Source organism: Lytechinus pictus, unplaced genomic scaffold (assembly GCF_037042905.1).
Source record: "Lytechinus pictus isolate F3 Inbred unplaced genomic scaffold, Lp3.0 scaffold_20, whole genome shotgun sequence".
Taxonomy (NCBI): Eukaryota; Metazoa; Echinodermata; class Echinoidea; order Temnopleuroida; family Toxopneustidae; genus Lytechinus; species Lytechinus pictus.
In genome coordinates, this window is record NW_026974141.1 from 7,787,761 (window position 1) to 7,801,966 (window position 14,206).

Below are 14,206 nucleotides of genomic sequence, written 5' to 3' on the forward strand. Positions count from 1 at the left end.
TACATTAAAAATTATAACCCGAGGCCATATTAGCACCGGGGGGGGGGGGGGGGGGGCAGAGAGCACTTGCACCCCCCAAAAAAAATCCCAGTAGGAAAATTTTTTTTTTCAAAATGGAAAGTGCCCTTCTTTCAAAATGATGTGTGCCCCTTTTAAAAATAAAATACCTTTTTTGAAGTCAAACAATACATTTTAGGTTAGAAAATCACAAAATTGTTGGCTCGCGCTTCGCACTCACATCATTTTGAAAGAAGGGCACTTTCCATTTTTTCCCTACTGGGATTTTTTTTGGGAGAGGGGTGCAAGTGTTTTGGTTACAACTTCTGCTTACAATGTTCAATTTTCAAGTTTGAATATCACAAATTTTCAGCTCGCGCTTTCCGCTTGCATCATTTATTGTTTATTCTTGGTTTCAAAACTTAGAATGTCCATCAGGTTAAAATATCACAAATTTTCGACTCGCGCTCGCATCAATTATTATTTATTGGTTTCAAAAAATGCTTAGATTGTCCAGTTTTCAGGTTGGAATATCGCACTCGCGTCCATTATTCAGTTAGATACCCATCTTTTTCATGATAACAAAAACAATTGCTCGGAATGTTTGATTTTCAGGTCTTATTAGTACATGCAATGTCCAAAATTTTGAGCCCGCGATTTGCGCTCACACCATCTCGCAAGGATGCTCTTTTAACAATAATTTGCGCGGTAATAATTGACCAAAAAGCGAGTTTCACAACTTCAGATTTGAAAATGTTTCCAAACCGCTTGCTTGCTACGCTCGCTCCCGGGAAAAATAAAGCCTGATTACATATTTAATCAATCAGAAAAGACTTCAAAAAGGCTTTGCTCACCTTAATTACTATAAAACGCACAACTATTTAACGCAGATGATAATCTCATGGTGAAAATTTCAATTGCATAAAAAATACATATAAGTGCCCTCTTTTGCCCCCCAAATGAAATACGTTCCGCCGCCCCTGATTATCACCCATCGCACTTGCTGGTATTTCTATTTATCGTCATTCCCCCCTCTCAAAGAAAAAAAACTTATGCTTTTGCCCTTTATTTAGCCTGCAATGGAACTTGTCGGAAATTTTATTTAAACGCGAGCATATCAAACAGGATGCAAATGGAGGTCTATTCAGCCGGGCATTATTTATACGCTTTGGATTCTTGTTTGCCTAGAAAATGTAAAATATTTCAAGAGTTCTTATATTTTCATTACATCTTTGTCCTTATTTCTCTATATCCGTAGCTCCACCATGCGCGTATTCGAGGGCCCTTGGGGCACACCCCCCCCCCCCCTGGGTAGGCGAAAAAGGGGCGCCAAAAATAGGGAGAAAAGGGGAGAAAAAATGAGGGAAAGAAGAAGAGAAAGAGAAAAGGGGGAAAGAAAGAGAGGAGGAAAGCAAAAGAGCGAAAGGGGAGCGCCGAATTAATGTTCGCCCTAGGGAGGGGGGCGCCCAATTGATAATCGACCCATAGGGGCGCCGAATTTAAGTCCAACATAGATAGGGGAGCCGAATAGTTATTCGACCTAGGGGGTGCCAATTGATGTTCAGCCTAGGTGGGGGGGGGGCGAATTAATGTTTTACCTCGGGGCGCCGTATAGATGTTCCACATAGGAGGGGCCGCATTGAAGTTCGACATAGGGGCACCGAGGGGGCGCCGAATTGATGTTCAAACTAGGGGCTAGGGCGCCGAATCGATATTTTCCATAGTGTTGCCGAATTGATGTTTGACATAGGGGGGCGCCGAATTGATGTTCAACCTAGGGGGTGGCAAATTGATGTTCAACCTTGGTGGAGGGGGGGGGGGCGAATTAATGTTTTACCTCAGGGCGCCGTATAGATGCTCGACATAAGAAGGGGCCGCATTGAAGTTCGACATAGGGGCACCGAGGGGGCGCCGAATTGATGTTCAAACTAGGGGCTAGGGCGCCGAATCGATATTTTCCATAGTGTTGCCGAATTGATGTTTGACATAGGGGGGCGCCGAATTGATGTTCAACCTAGGGGGTGGCAAATTGATGTTCAACCTAGGTGGAGGGGGGGGGGCGAATTAATGTTTTACCTCAGGGCGCCGTATAGATGCTAAGATGCTAAGATTTTAAGTTCGACATAGGACATAGGGGCACCGAGGGGGCGCCGAATCGATATTTTTCATAGGGTTGCCGAATCGATGTTTGACATAGGGGGGGGGGGTGCCGAATTGATGTTCAACCTAGGGGGTGCCTAATGGATGTTCACCACACGCGGGCGCCTATTTTATTTTTGTCCTGGTGCGCCAAATTCAGGTTCAATTAACCAAGGGAGGGGGGTGGGCGCCAAATTCATGTTTGCTCGCATCAAATACTCATCCTGTTCATGATTACCAAAAGTGCCTATAATTTTAGATCAGAATACAAAAAAAAAATCATCCTACTCTACGCACTCGCATTAATTGTTTAGTAAAGTGACGATCCTGTTCATGGTTAGATAAGTGCTTAGAATGTCCAACTTTGGATCGAAATATATAAAAAAAAAATCAGCTCGCGCTTCACGCTCGCATAAACTGTTTTGTTAGTGCTCATCTTGTTCATTATAATCGAAAATGCTTACTCGAATGTCCAAATATTAGGTAAGAATATGAAAAAATTTCATCTCGCTCTTTGCGCTCGCATCAATATTGTTTAGTTAGATGACAATCCTGTTCATGATTACCAAAAGTGCTTAGTCAATGTCAAAATTTTAGGTCAGAATATCAATAACTTTTTAAGCTCGCGCTCCGCGCTCGCACAATTGTTTAATTAGATACCCATCCTTTCCATGGCTATAAAATATGCTTAGAATTTCCAGTTTTGGGTCGGAATACTAAAAATTTTACGCTCACGCCTCTCGCTCGCATTAAATGATTTGTTAGATACCCATCCTTTTCATGATTACCCAATAATGCTTAGAATGTCAAAATTTTAGATCAGAATATCAAAAATTTTCAAGGCGCGCTTCGCGCTCGCATTAATTATTTAGCTAGATACCTATTCTGTTCATGGTAATAAAAAGTGCTTATCATGTCCAGTGTTGGGTTGGAAATTCAAAAATTGTCAGCTCGCACTTCGCGATCGCATAAAATGTTGACAGATACCAACCCTGTTCTTGATTACCAAAAGTGCTCATAGATTTTTCCAAATTTTAGGTAAGAATATGAAAAATTTTCATCTCGCTCTTTGCGCTCGCATCAATATTGTTTAGTTAGATGACAATCCTGTTCATGATTACCAAAAGTGCTTAGTCAATGTCAAAATTTTAGTTCAGAATATCAATCACTTTTAAGCTCGCGCCTCGCGCTCGCACAAACAATTGTTTAAATAGATACCCATCCTTTCCATGATTACAAAACATGCTTAGAATGTCCAGTTTTGTGTTGGAATATCAAAAAATTCAGCTCGCGCCTCGCGCTCGTATTAAATGATTTGTTAGATACCCATCATGTTCATGATTACCCAATAGTGCTTAGAATGTCCAAATTTTATGTCAGAAAATCAAAAATTTTCAACTCGCGCTTCGCGCTCGCATTAATTATTTAGTTACATACCCATCCTGTTCATGATTATAAAACACATGTGAAAAGTGCTTATAATGTCCAGTGTTGGGTTGGAAATTAAAAAATTGTCAGCTTCCACTTCGCAATCGCATAAAATGTTGATAGATACCCACCCTGTTCTTGATTACCAAAAGTGCTCATAGATTTTTCCAAATTCTAGGTAAGAATATGAGAAATTTTCATATTGCTCTTTTCGCTCGCATCAATATTGTTTAGATAATACATATACCCATCATGTTCACGGTTGCATTAAAACTCAGGATCCGCCCCCGGTTAAGAAATTACAGCTCCCGCACATAATTTTAGTATGGTCTACCACTCTGATGAGAAGTTGAACTAAATTGAAACCCCAAAATGCTTAAAATTCTGTGCTTTCTGGTCGCATTTATTTTTTTCAAAAGGTGGTTACAACATATTCATGGATGTTTTTTTTTCATGAACACATTGAAAAGTGGTCTTCGATGCCTTTTTCCCGTGATTATGAAATACGATCATTCAAACTGCATTTAAGGCACCTATGATTGCCGTGCTGGGCGCGCGCGCGGGTCGGGGTGCCATTTTCCGAAAAGTTCACAGGGGCGCCAAAATAGTCGGGCTCAATCATGGATCCTGGATACGCGCATGTCCGTTGGGCATCGTTTCCAACACTACCTCCTTATCTATACCGGCGTGATACTAGGCGCTAGTCCATGGATCGGATCGGTTTACTTCCATTTCGTCTGATGCCAACTCGTCCAAATGCCAACTCGTCTACTATCATTATTTGGTCTACCATCAGTTCGTTCACTATCCACATGCATGCATTCCGTCTAATAACCATCTGATCCAATAGTCATTTAGTCCATATACAATTTGGTTATTGGACGTGTTATTGTGCAAAATGAATTGGATACTGGACTAACTGGACCAAATGGTTGTTCAATGAAATGTTGATGGACGGATTGGCATTGCATGGACTAAATGAAAGTAGACCATGTGATGAATGGACGAGTCGGCAGTTGACGAATTGGCAATTTACCAATGGACCTACTAGTACTAGGCCACTGAATTGAACTTGTCATGTGCCATAACACCTAAACTGCTTCCTTATATCCGATACCCCCCTCCATCCTAGCTCGGCCGCCCCAATAAAGGGAAGGAGGAGAGAGAAGAAAGGAAGAGAGAGATAGATTGTTGAAAGGGAATCAAAAGAACGATCAAAAGGGAATTTGAACGCAACATAATATTATACTCTGTTATTGTTTGAATCGTTTCTCTCTCATGAAATCTATATTTTTGATATATATCGTTTCAGTCATTCTCATTATTTTACTGCATAGCGAATTACAAAACGTCCTATCCTCGTTTCCACTGACCACACATGACATTATTTATCATTTTATTATTATCATGCAATGAAATTCATACTGTTTTTACACGCTGCGTCGGCTGCCACTTGACTACCTTGTAAATATTTTTCTGATGATATTCAGTTTAAATCAGTGGCGTTCAAAATAAGGCTTGGGGCTGTATGGATTCCCAAATTTGTCACGGCCAAGAAAAAAAAAGGAAAGAGAGAAGGGAAACTATTATCTGAATATCATGTCAAAATCTATCATAGATTACAAAAAAAAAATCAAGATTTGTGCCCTATATGTATACCTGGCCCCTTCATTTTTGTTATGTTAATTATTTACGCCACTGGTTAAAATTAAATTCAACTTAAAACATTTTCCCTTTATCATTGCATTATACATTCATGAATAGTGAAAGCATGTTCATAACATCTTTCTGTATTTTTCGGTTTTTATACAATTCCTAACCTTAGGTTGTGTGTATCCCTTATGTTCGCATTCTCAATGTTATTTTTCTCTTTATTTCAATATTATTCTCACAAACTTTATTATGGTATGCCTATTCAAGAAAGTATTACTTGTTTGCTTGCCCCATGACAGCTTTGCCTTCACGTTTGCAGATCGGAGTGTCTCTCAGTCAGTATTCAGAGCTATTACTGTATTCTCCTTGACCCCCCCCCCCTGTGAGTTGTAAAACACCCATAAAGGCAAAATATCATATTTTTATCGGCAACATATTTGCGTCACATCACCATAAATTAAGTACATCAGAATAGGCGTATACCCATTGAACCTCGCCAGAATGGGCTTGCCCAAAAATTTCAAACACAAATTTCTTTTTTTCCCCGAAAGTCATCACCGCTTGGAAGTAGGCGACCTTCCCGCCCCAAAATATTCTTATTCATACAATAGTGCAATCCGTCACGAACACCATGCACGATTGGCCTTTCATAATTAACTGATCTCCAAAATAGTTGAACCATATTCCAACACTTTCTACGATCAATACGATCGCCTTGACTGATCTGATACTTTCTGATACGATTAATTATTCCGCGATTATATGCCTCTTGGAAGCGGGGGGGGGGGGTGAGCTGGGGATGCGGCATGTATTATTTTCCATGGGCAGCACCCCCTGGAATTCTGATAGGTGTCAAATTTGAGAAATGTATGGAATGACCAACATTTCGTGTTAGAACCTTTATGTTTTTCTTTTGCTTTGTAAATTTTTTTTCAGCAGGTAACCCCACCCAAAAAAAATCGTGACAGTGTGAACTGAGCACATTTTTTTTTCAATCATCAAAAATGATTATTATATTATTTTCCCCATGAGTTGTGAAATGTTGACACGCCGAGATCTCCTTGGTCCCAATCCCAATGAAGAATACATTTCCTCGGCTATATAAAACAACAGTTATCATTCGTTTTTCCTATATTTATAGCAGGAAAATGGGAGTCCCAATTCCCGGTTCCACTTTCATTGCTAAATAAGTCTACGTTATGCCAATCAAGATGTGAGTGATGTCTTTGTGTCCTGCTCACGTCGCCACGCACCAGTCATTCACATTTTTTTCAACAGTTGAACTGCTCGTGCACACACTGTATGCGTAGGCCTATATCCCGGAGGCCTATCTTCCTCTCATTTGTTGCAATAAAAGTTCATCTTTCCATCTATTTTTATTTGTTTATTGTTTATTTAATAAGGGGTAGCCCATTCAACAACAGCTCCCATGGGGCGCCCCTATCTATTATTCGTCATTGTATCCATTTGTCTTTGTCCATCCATTCTTGGAGTTATACATTCATCGGATGATCCATTCATATATATGCCTATTCATCCATCTATTCATTCTTTCAGTCATCCATCCATCCATCCACTGATGGATTTGATTAGGCATATAGGCTATACCCCCACCCTCCCCATACTGGAGAAATACTCTGCGACCCATTCTCTGGAAATCCTTATTGATACACGTTTCAAAGCAGACGTAAATTACTATCCCCTCGGACGTTGCTTCTCCAAGTCTACTTAGTCTTCTTTCACGTACTTCGTTGCCCTGTTTCACACGGCATGACTTGTAAAGTTCTGTTGTAAAACATGCCGGTCGGCCCCCGGGGTCGGCTCCGAAATTCACCCCTCTGCATACCTAGAGCGGTTCTACCATAGACCACAGCGCCGCGCAATATTGAATATACTCAACTTCTCATTACTCCATATCTAGCTACAAGCTTTCTTGTGTGGCTGCAAGAATAAGAGTTTTCCGAGAAATCTTGCCCCTTACGTCTACCCCCCCCCCTTATTTTTTTTTTTGCTTTTGCTCATGATGCCTCTGCTCTGCTTGTGAATATTGACCAAATAACACTTTATTCTAAATTTGCAACTTGATGCATGGTCGCATACACACACTGTCACGGTCTACACGATGTAGACTACGCTACATACTTCGCATCAACAGGTTTCTCAGCTCACCTTTTGACCTCGCAAGTTCAGTCTAAACAACGAAGAATAATCCTACTTTCATGTCAATACTGTGTGTCCTCCATGGTCCCATCAACTTTTATATTCCTTTTATGTTTTACTATTTTGCATCCCGCCCTGAAAATAATCGTTTTTCTCTTCGCCCTTCCCTTTCTTCATACTCGGCCCTAGACAGAATGGGGGTGGCCGTCTATATACATATATATATACATATGAAAATTTTTCATCTCGCTCGCTTCAATATTGTTTAGTTAAAATTAGATGACAATCCTGTTCATGATTACCAAATGTGCTTAGAATGTCAAAATTTTAGGTCAGAATATCAATCACTTGGGCTTAAAAAGTGATTGATATTCTGAACTAAAATTCTGACATTCTAAGCACTTTTGGTAATCATGAACAGGATTGTCATCATAGATATCTCTGATTGTCATCTACCTAACAATATTGATGCGAGCGCAAAGAGCGAGGTGGCCGTCTAATCAAACTCAGCCCTTGCCCTTCTCTGGGATTCTCGTATCTCTTTTAGTCTTGGAGTACTTTCAGATTCATGACATAAGATTCCGAAAGTAAGCAGTATTACAATCCTTTGCTTCGTCATTCACGTCCGATAATCCACGTGTCTGAATCCTTATTCACGTACGATACAATCATGGAGCTATAGCTCCATATAATATGCTTGTAATTGTCCTGTGTGTGCTATCGCTAATAGTGGAGTATGTCTAAAGTAAACGTGCATGCAGAGCGCAAGCATATCGCCATAGCTAGTCCACCTCCTGGACTGTTGGTATTTTGTACGATACGACCTTTGGATACGACTACCAAACACAACACACTACATCCCCATAACACGCATACACACACCCCCTGAATAGTCACACGAAACAACATTTTTTTTCGGGGAAAGTGAATCAGTGGGTTAGGTGAATCACTGGGGGTAAGTGAATCAGTGGAGGGCGTGTGTGTGTTGGTTATGTGTGCGCGCGGGGGTACCTGTACAGTCCGATAAGGTTTGCCCCTGGTTTGCCCAATCAATAAAAATCGTCCAGGACGTGGACCAATCGCTAGCCGGCTAGCATCGGCTCATTGAGCTTGCACGCAACGTTCGGTGTTTGCTTCTACTCGACTCAGCTACTTCTGCACACAGCGCTGCACTATGTTGATACGGGGATTTCTTGATACCGCGCATGCGCCATGACGTATTTCATCGATATGCATGAGGTTGTAATGAATATGCATGATTCGAACGGTGTTCTAATATCAATTTATTTGTTAACTCGAGAGGGCGGAAACAAAATATATAGGTTAACCTACATATTATAATATATATTTCACCCCTCAATATCATGAAAACAGAAGAGTTATACCAATTTCTTTTGAGTGATAAAGTAGAGCATTGATATAGATATTTAATGAAAATAATATCTTTACAATTGATTCACTGACCTTGTCTAAGATTAACCAATCATACACTATACCTTTAAAACTACATATAGTGATTTTGTGATAGTTTGTGATTTTTTTTTTTTTTTTTGGGGGGGGGGGTAAACTCTAACATATTTTTTTAAATTGTGGTTAAAACTATACCACTGATATTTAAAATGATTTTGTATGGATGGATGGATTGGAGAGTAATATTTGTGTTAAAATGACAGTAATTTTCTTGTATGTACGCGACAATCAACAGACCAAGCTTGCACTGCATGAGCATATTTTGTATCAAATTAATACATTTCAAATGAAAAAGGATCTATTTGTAGGTGTCATATAAATCAAATAATGAATGTTCTTTTCATTCATGCAATGGACAGAATACTTCATTCGGTGAAAGATGGAATGAATGATCCATTCAACTCGGCTTTCATCTTTCACTTCATGAAGTATTCTGTCCATTGCACTCATTGTTTGTATTCATAAACAGAGTGGGATATGATATTATTCATGGATTCATTATGACAGGTCTAATGTCCACTGTCACTTATCCACCTCGGTCCAAAAGTGCCAGTTCTAGCCCAAAGAATCAAATGCTGCTGTGTTTGAAAACCACTCCATATACAAATAATGAATGTTCATGAATGCAATCGACAGAATACTTCATGAGGTGAAAAATGAAATGATCCATTCAACGAGGCATAGCTGAGTTGAATGGATCATTATTTCATCTTTCACCGAATGAAGTATTCTGTCCATTGCACAAATGAAAAGAACATTCATTATTTGATTTATATAACATCTAAAAATTGATTCTTTTTCATAAAAAAATTATGAAATTTAATGCAAATTATATGCAGTGCGAGCTCGGTCTGCTGATTATCGCGTACATACAACATGAGCGATATTTGTGGTGCCTGCTGTCTCGGTGCGCGCGAATTGATCCAAATACCGTGTTTACACGTGCATCGGCTTTTATCTTGCACCGGCGTTTACACGCTGTCACAACTACAGATACAACTACAACTCGCGGTGCAGAATCAGCTCGCATGGCAAAAACCTGAAATGATCCGCGCACCAACAATATACGTCATAATAAAGACAACGCTGGCTCTGTGCGCTTCCAAGTACGTCATAATGGTAAAGTAAATGAAATGCGCGTCAATTTCCGATGCAGAATCGGCTTTCTGTTTACACGTAGGAAAAAGCCGATTCTGCATCGGCTCGCGGTTCTGAACCTACTACATGTGTACTTTGGTGGTGCAAAATTGCAGATTCTGCACCGAGAGCCGATGCAAGTTACACACGTTTACACGCAACAAAAAAGCCGATGCAGCGTGTAAACACGGTAAAAATTGCACGGTTGATGACGTCATTGTAGAATGGGCTGAATGATCGATATCAAACAACCAATCAACTGATAAGGATCTATCTAGGTGTCATATAAAGATAATCAATGCACACATGGGGTAGCAAGAGATGAAAAAAAAAAACTACATTTGACTGACACTTTGGTAGTACATGTACCAGTATAAGGGTTCGATACCATCAGTTTACAGTCGAACCGGTTTTTTAACTCCACTAAATGGAGACAAGAAAAGTGGTCTTTTTTTATGAACAGGTGTTCCTTATAGACAGATCCCTATTATACATGTTTCCATGGGTAATAATGCAATTCAATTGGCATTAGTGTGGTCACTGTTATTGACCTTGTCAACAGAAAATGTATCGATCATGCCATACAAATAGCCATGTTTCTAGGCAGCTCCGAACGCAATGCTTTAAAGATCAATGTTAGGTTTTGATCGGTCCTTGATCGCTCTGTGCCAGCCCTCCTTTTCCCCATTTAAAGAGTTTACCCTCGAAATTATTGCTTGCTACGACTGCCCGATTTTAACTTTAACTTTTACCCCTCCGAAATATGATTGATTAGTGTGGGATCAGTTACAGCATGGGAAAGTTGCAAAGCGTCACTCCCGAGAATAAAGATACCCTTTTGAGTATAGTCGACCACGAGGGCGATATTGATTTTGGTGCTTCAAGAAGCAAGGGGGTTGAATTCCAGTTTGAAGGAGAGTGACTCAGTCAATGTATTTATTGTTGTTCCAAAATAGAGGGAAACATTCCTTCCTGAAGCGATCGATTGATTTTTACAAAAATGACGTGATATCTGAGCAGTGATCCGAGAGAAAGTGGCTCCAATTAATGTTGGTAGTGAATCTTCTCTACATACATTTCATTTCATTTTATTTATTGCGTCCGCTAAAACGGATAATTGTGTACACTTATCAATTCTTGCTGTACAAAATAAATTCACAAAGTAATATGATCACAATAAAATCAAGAGAACATTATATAACATGGACATAATTATAAAGAATGATAGGAGACATGTATATATCAATTACAGTCACTGGCTTTAATTGTTTGCCTAGTTATAAGGCGTTTATTTATACATTTATTTATTTATTTATTCATTCATTCATTTATTTATTTGTTATTTATTCATTCATTCTTTTATCTATTTATTTATTCATTCATCCATTCATTTATTTATTGTATTTATGGAATAACTGTGTGAAATATATTATGGATCATTTTCTTCATGTTTATGTAAACTGCAAAACAGGGGTGTTGGAATGATATTAATCAGTGCATGGAGAAAGAGAAAAAAAAAAACTAATTATTTTTTTAAACTCATTTCACATCTTAATAAGATGTCAGCCAAAAATCAGTGCTATGATTGAAAGGTCAGCTACTATGACTGATTAACCTAGACGTAAAGTGTTTCCTAGGGAACTGGTTATACCAGCTTGGCGTTTACCAGCAAAATGCTGTCCTGCCGAGTTCCTACAGGAGTTACCATAAACAGAAACAGAAAAGAGATAGGATACACCTTGTTTAGACTCTGATTTCTATAGAGAGATGTATGTGTTTTTGTGGCCAATGAACAGGCATTGTCTTAAGAGTATTGATAGATTTAAGTAAACCAAGTTAAGAACATTATGTAAGAAAATTATTACAGAAATCATTGTCAAAACAACTAGAAATTGAGAAAAAAAGGCCAGTGTTTGAAAATATATATTGCTTTCATAGCAGGATGTACCCGATAAAAGAAATTGTGGCATAGACTTTTGATACAGAACTCCCTCCGTTTTTTACATTTATCTGTTTCAAGTCATATTTTCCAATGAAATAGTGATTAAAAACTCTTTGCTTTCTGACCTATCATTGTACATATGTACATTCATGATAAAAGAAGCTGTGGAAAAGAATTTTGATTCAGAACTCCCAAAGTTTTTGACTGACGTTAATCTTTTTCAAGTAATGTTTTCCAATGGAAAAGTAATTAAGAACTCTTTGCTTTGTCACATATCACTGTATATGCATGATGAAAGAAGTTGTGGCACAGACTTTTGATACAGAACGGCCTTAAAGATTTTTACATTGATCTGTTTCAAGTGATATTTTCCAATGAAAAAGTGATTAAGAACTCTTTGCTTTCTGACTTATCACTGCATATTCATGATGAAATAAGTTGTGGCAAAGGCTTTGGATACAGAACTTCCTAAGCTGTTTATATTGATCTGTTTCAAGTAATGTTTTACATTGAAACAGTTTTATCAAGAACCGTTTGCTTTCTGACTTATCACTGTATATTTATCAGTGCCACGATGTGCTTGCGGTTATAGCAAAATGCTATTATCTCCTAACATGCTAATGTCTCAAGTGGGCAGAACATAATAAACATGAATTACTTGAAGCTGCAATTTCTCTTGTATGTCAATAGTTAAAGTGTCAGCCAAGATATGACATATGACTCGCATTGTCAGGCAGTGCTTGAAATCTTTTCCGTGAGATAAGCAGATATTTTAAAAGCATCGGATTGATTTACACAACTTGAGTTTGGATATGGATTTAAGATAAGATTAAGAAGTGTTTGTGTGCGTGTCGGTCTACCCTGTCAGGCTGCAAATCATATCATGCAAGACCCATCAATGACTGTCTCTCACCTAGCCTTGTGACAAGGCCTCGTGACTGAGTTTATTCTTATTGTGCACACCACACGGGGTCTGAGACGAGACTAGCACCAATCCAGCGAATGCCCCCAGTCTCGTTTACCCTAGTCTGCGCAATGAGAGCCAGTTCTTATCTACTTTGCTAAAATAGTTCGGTGGAAATCAGTTTAATGTGAACGCTCAAAGCCATCTTGGAAGCAATCTTAAGTGGTTTTTCAAGGTAGTTTGGAAAAATGATATGGAAAAACAACTCACGATATAGTTTTGAAGACTGCTTTGCCTCATTAAACTTGTTTAAGCGTAGTTGGGGACACACCCATTCTTTGGGAAGCGCTCTTCGCCCTTGGGCACGTTACAGTACGGACTGTATGTAGAATGCCTACATTGCGGTTTCAAATTCCCATAGCAACAAGACCACAGTGGATTAGGAATTCAGTAATGTCTTATGGAGTGTCGCAAGAAACTTGCGACCAATTGCAAGTCGATTTTCGGACCCTAAATCAATTATATCTTGCAATTAATTGCAAATTTTTGATTGGGTGCTGATCTGGGTAAATTGCCAACTCGTCCACTCACCACATGGTCTACTTACACTTAGTCTAATGCCATTCCATCCATCAACATTTCCTCTAACAACCATTTGGTCCAATCATCACTTTGTCTAATCACCATTTCGTCTATGACCATTTTGCCTCATAACCAGTTGGTCTAATATTCATTTCACTTTCACTCGTTTTGCACAATTAGCATTTTGTCCAATTAGACCAAATGGTATATGGACTAAATTGCTATTGCACCAACTGGTTATTAGACGAAATGGTGAGTGGACGAATTGGTAATTACACCAGGTGGATAGTGGACGAATAGATGGTAGACCAAATGATAGTAGACGAGTTGGCAATTGGACGAATTGGCATTAGACGAATTAGAAACAAACCCTGATCTACTTCTCGCGACAAGGAGTGTATCCTGATGTGATTCAGCTATTGATCTCTCACTTGATAAATTGGAACAGAATATTTGCGGTTGATATGGCAAATATTTTCTTGCAACATCTTATACTATAGCCTCTTTTGACCGGTTGCTCTGTTTCTGATATACACGTCATATCAGACACGGCGCCTTGTTGACAGGCTACAACTACCCCCGCATCGCCCTGACACATGAAGGGCACGGCGGCAAGTCTATGAATAGGAACATGATTTCTGGTTTGTTTTCTTAAACCCCTCGCCTACTAGGACACTCACTCGGCATTTTGACAGGTACATTAGGATAGCATTACTGACATATCATCGGTCGAAGTCTGTATGGCTCTGTAGATAGATTGCACCCGGGGAGGGGGGATGCATAACTCTTTAGGA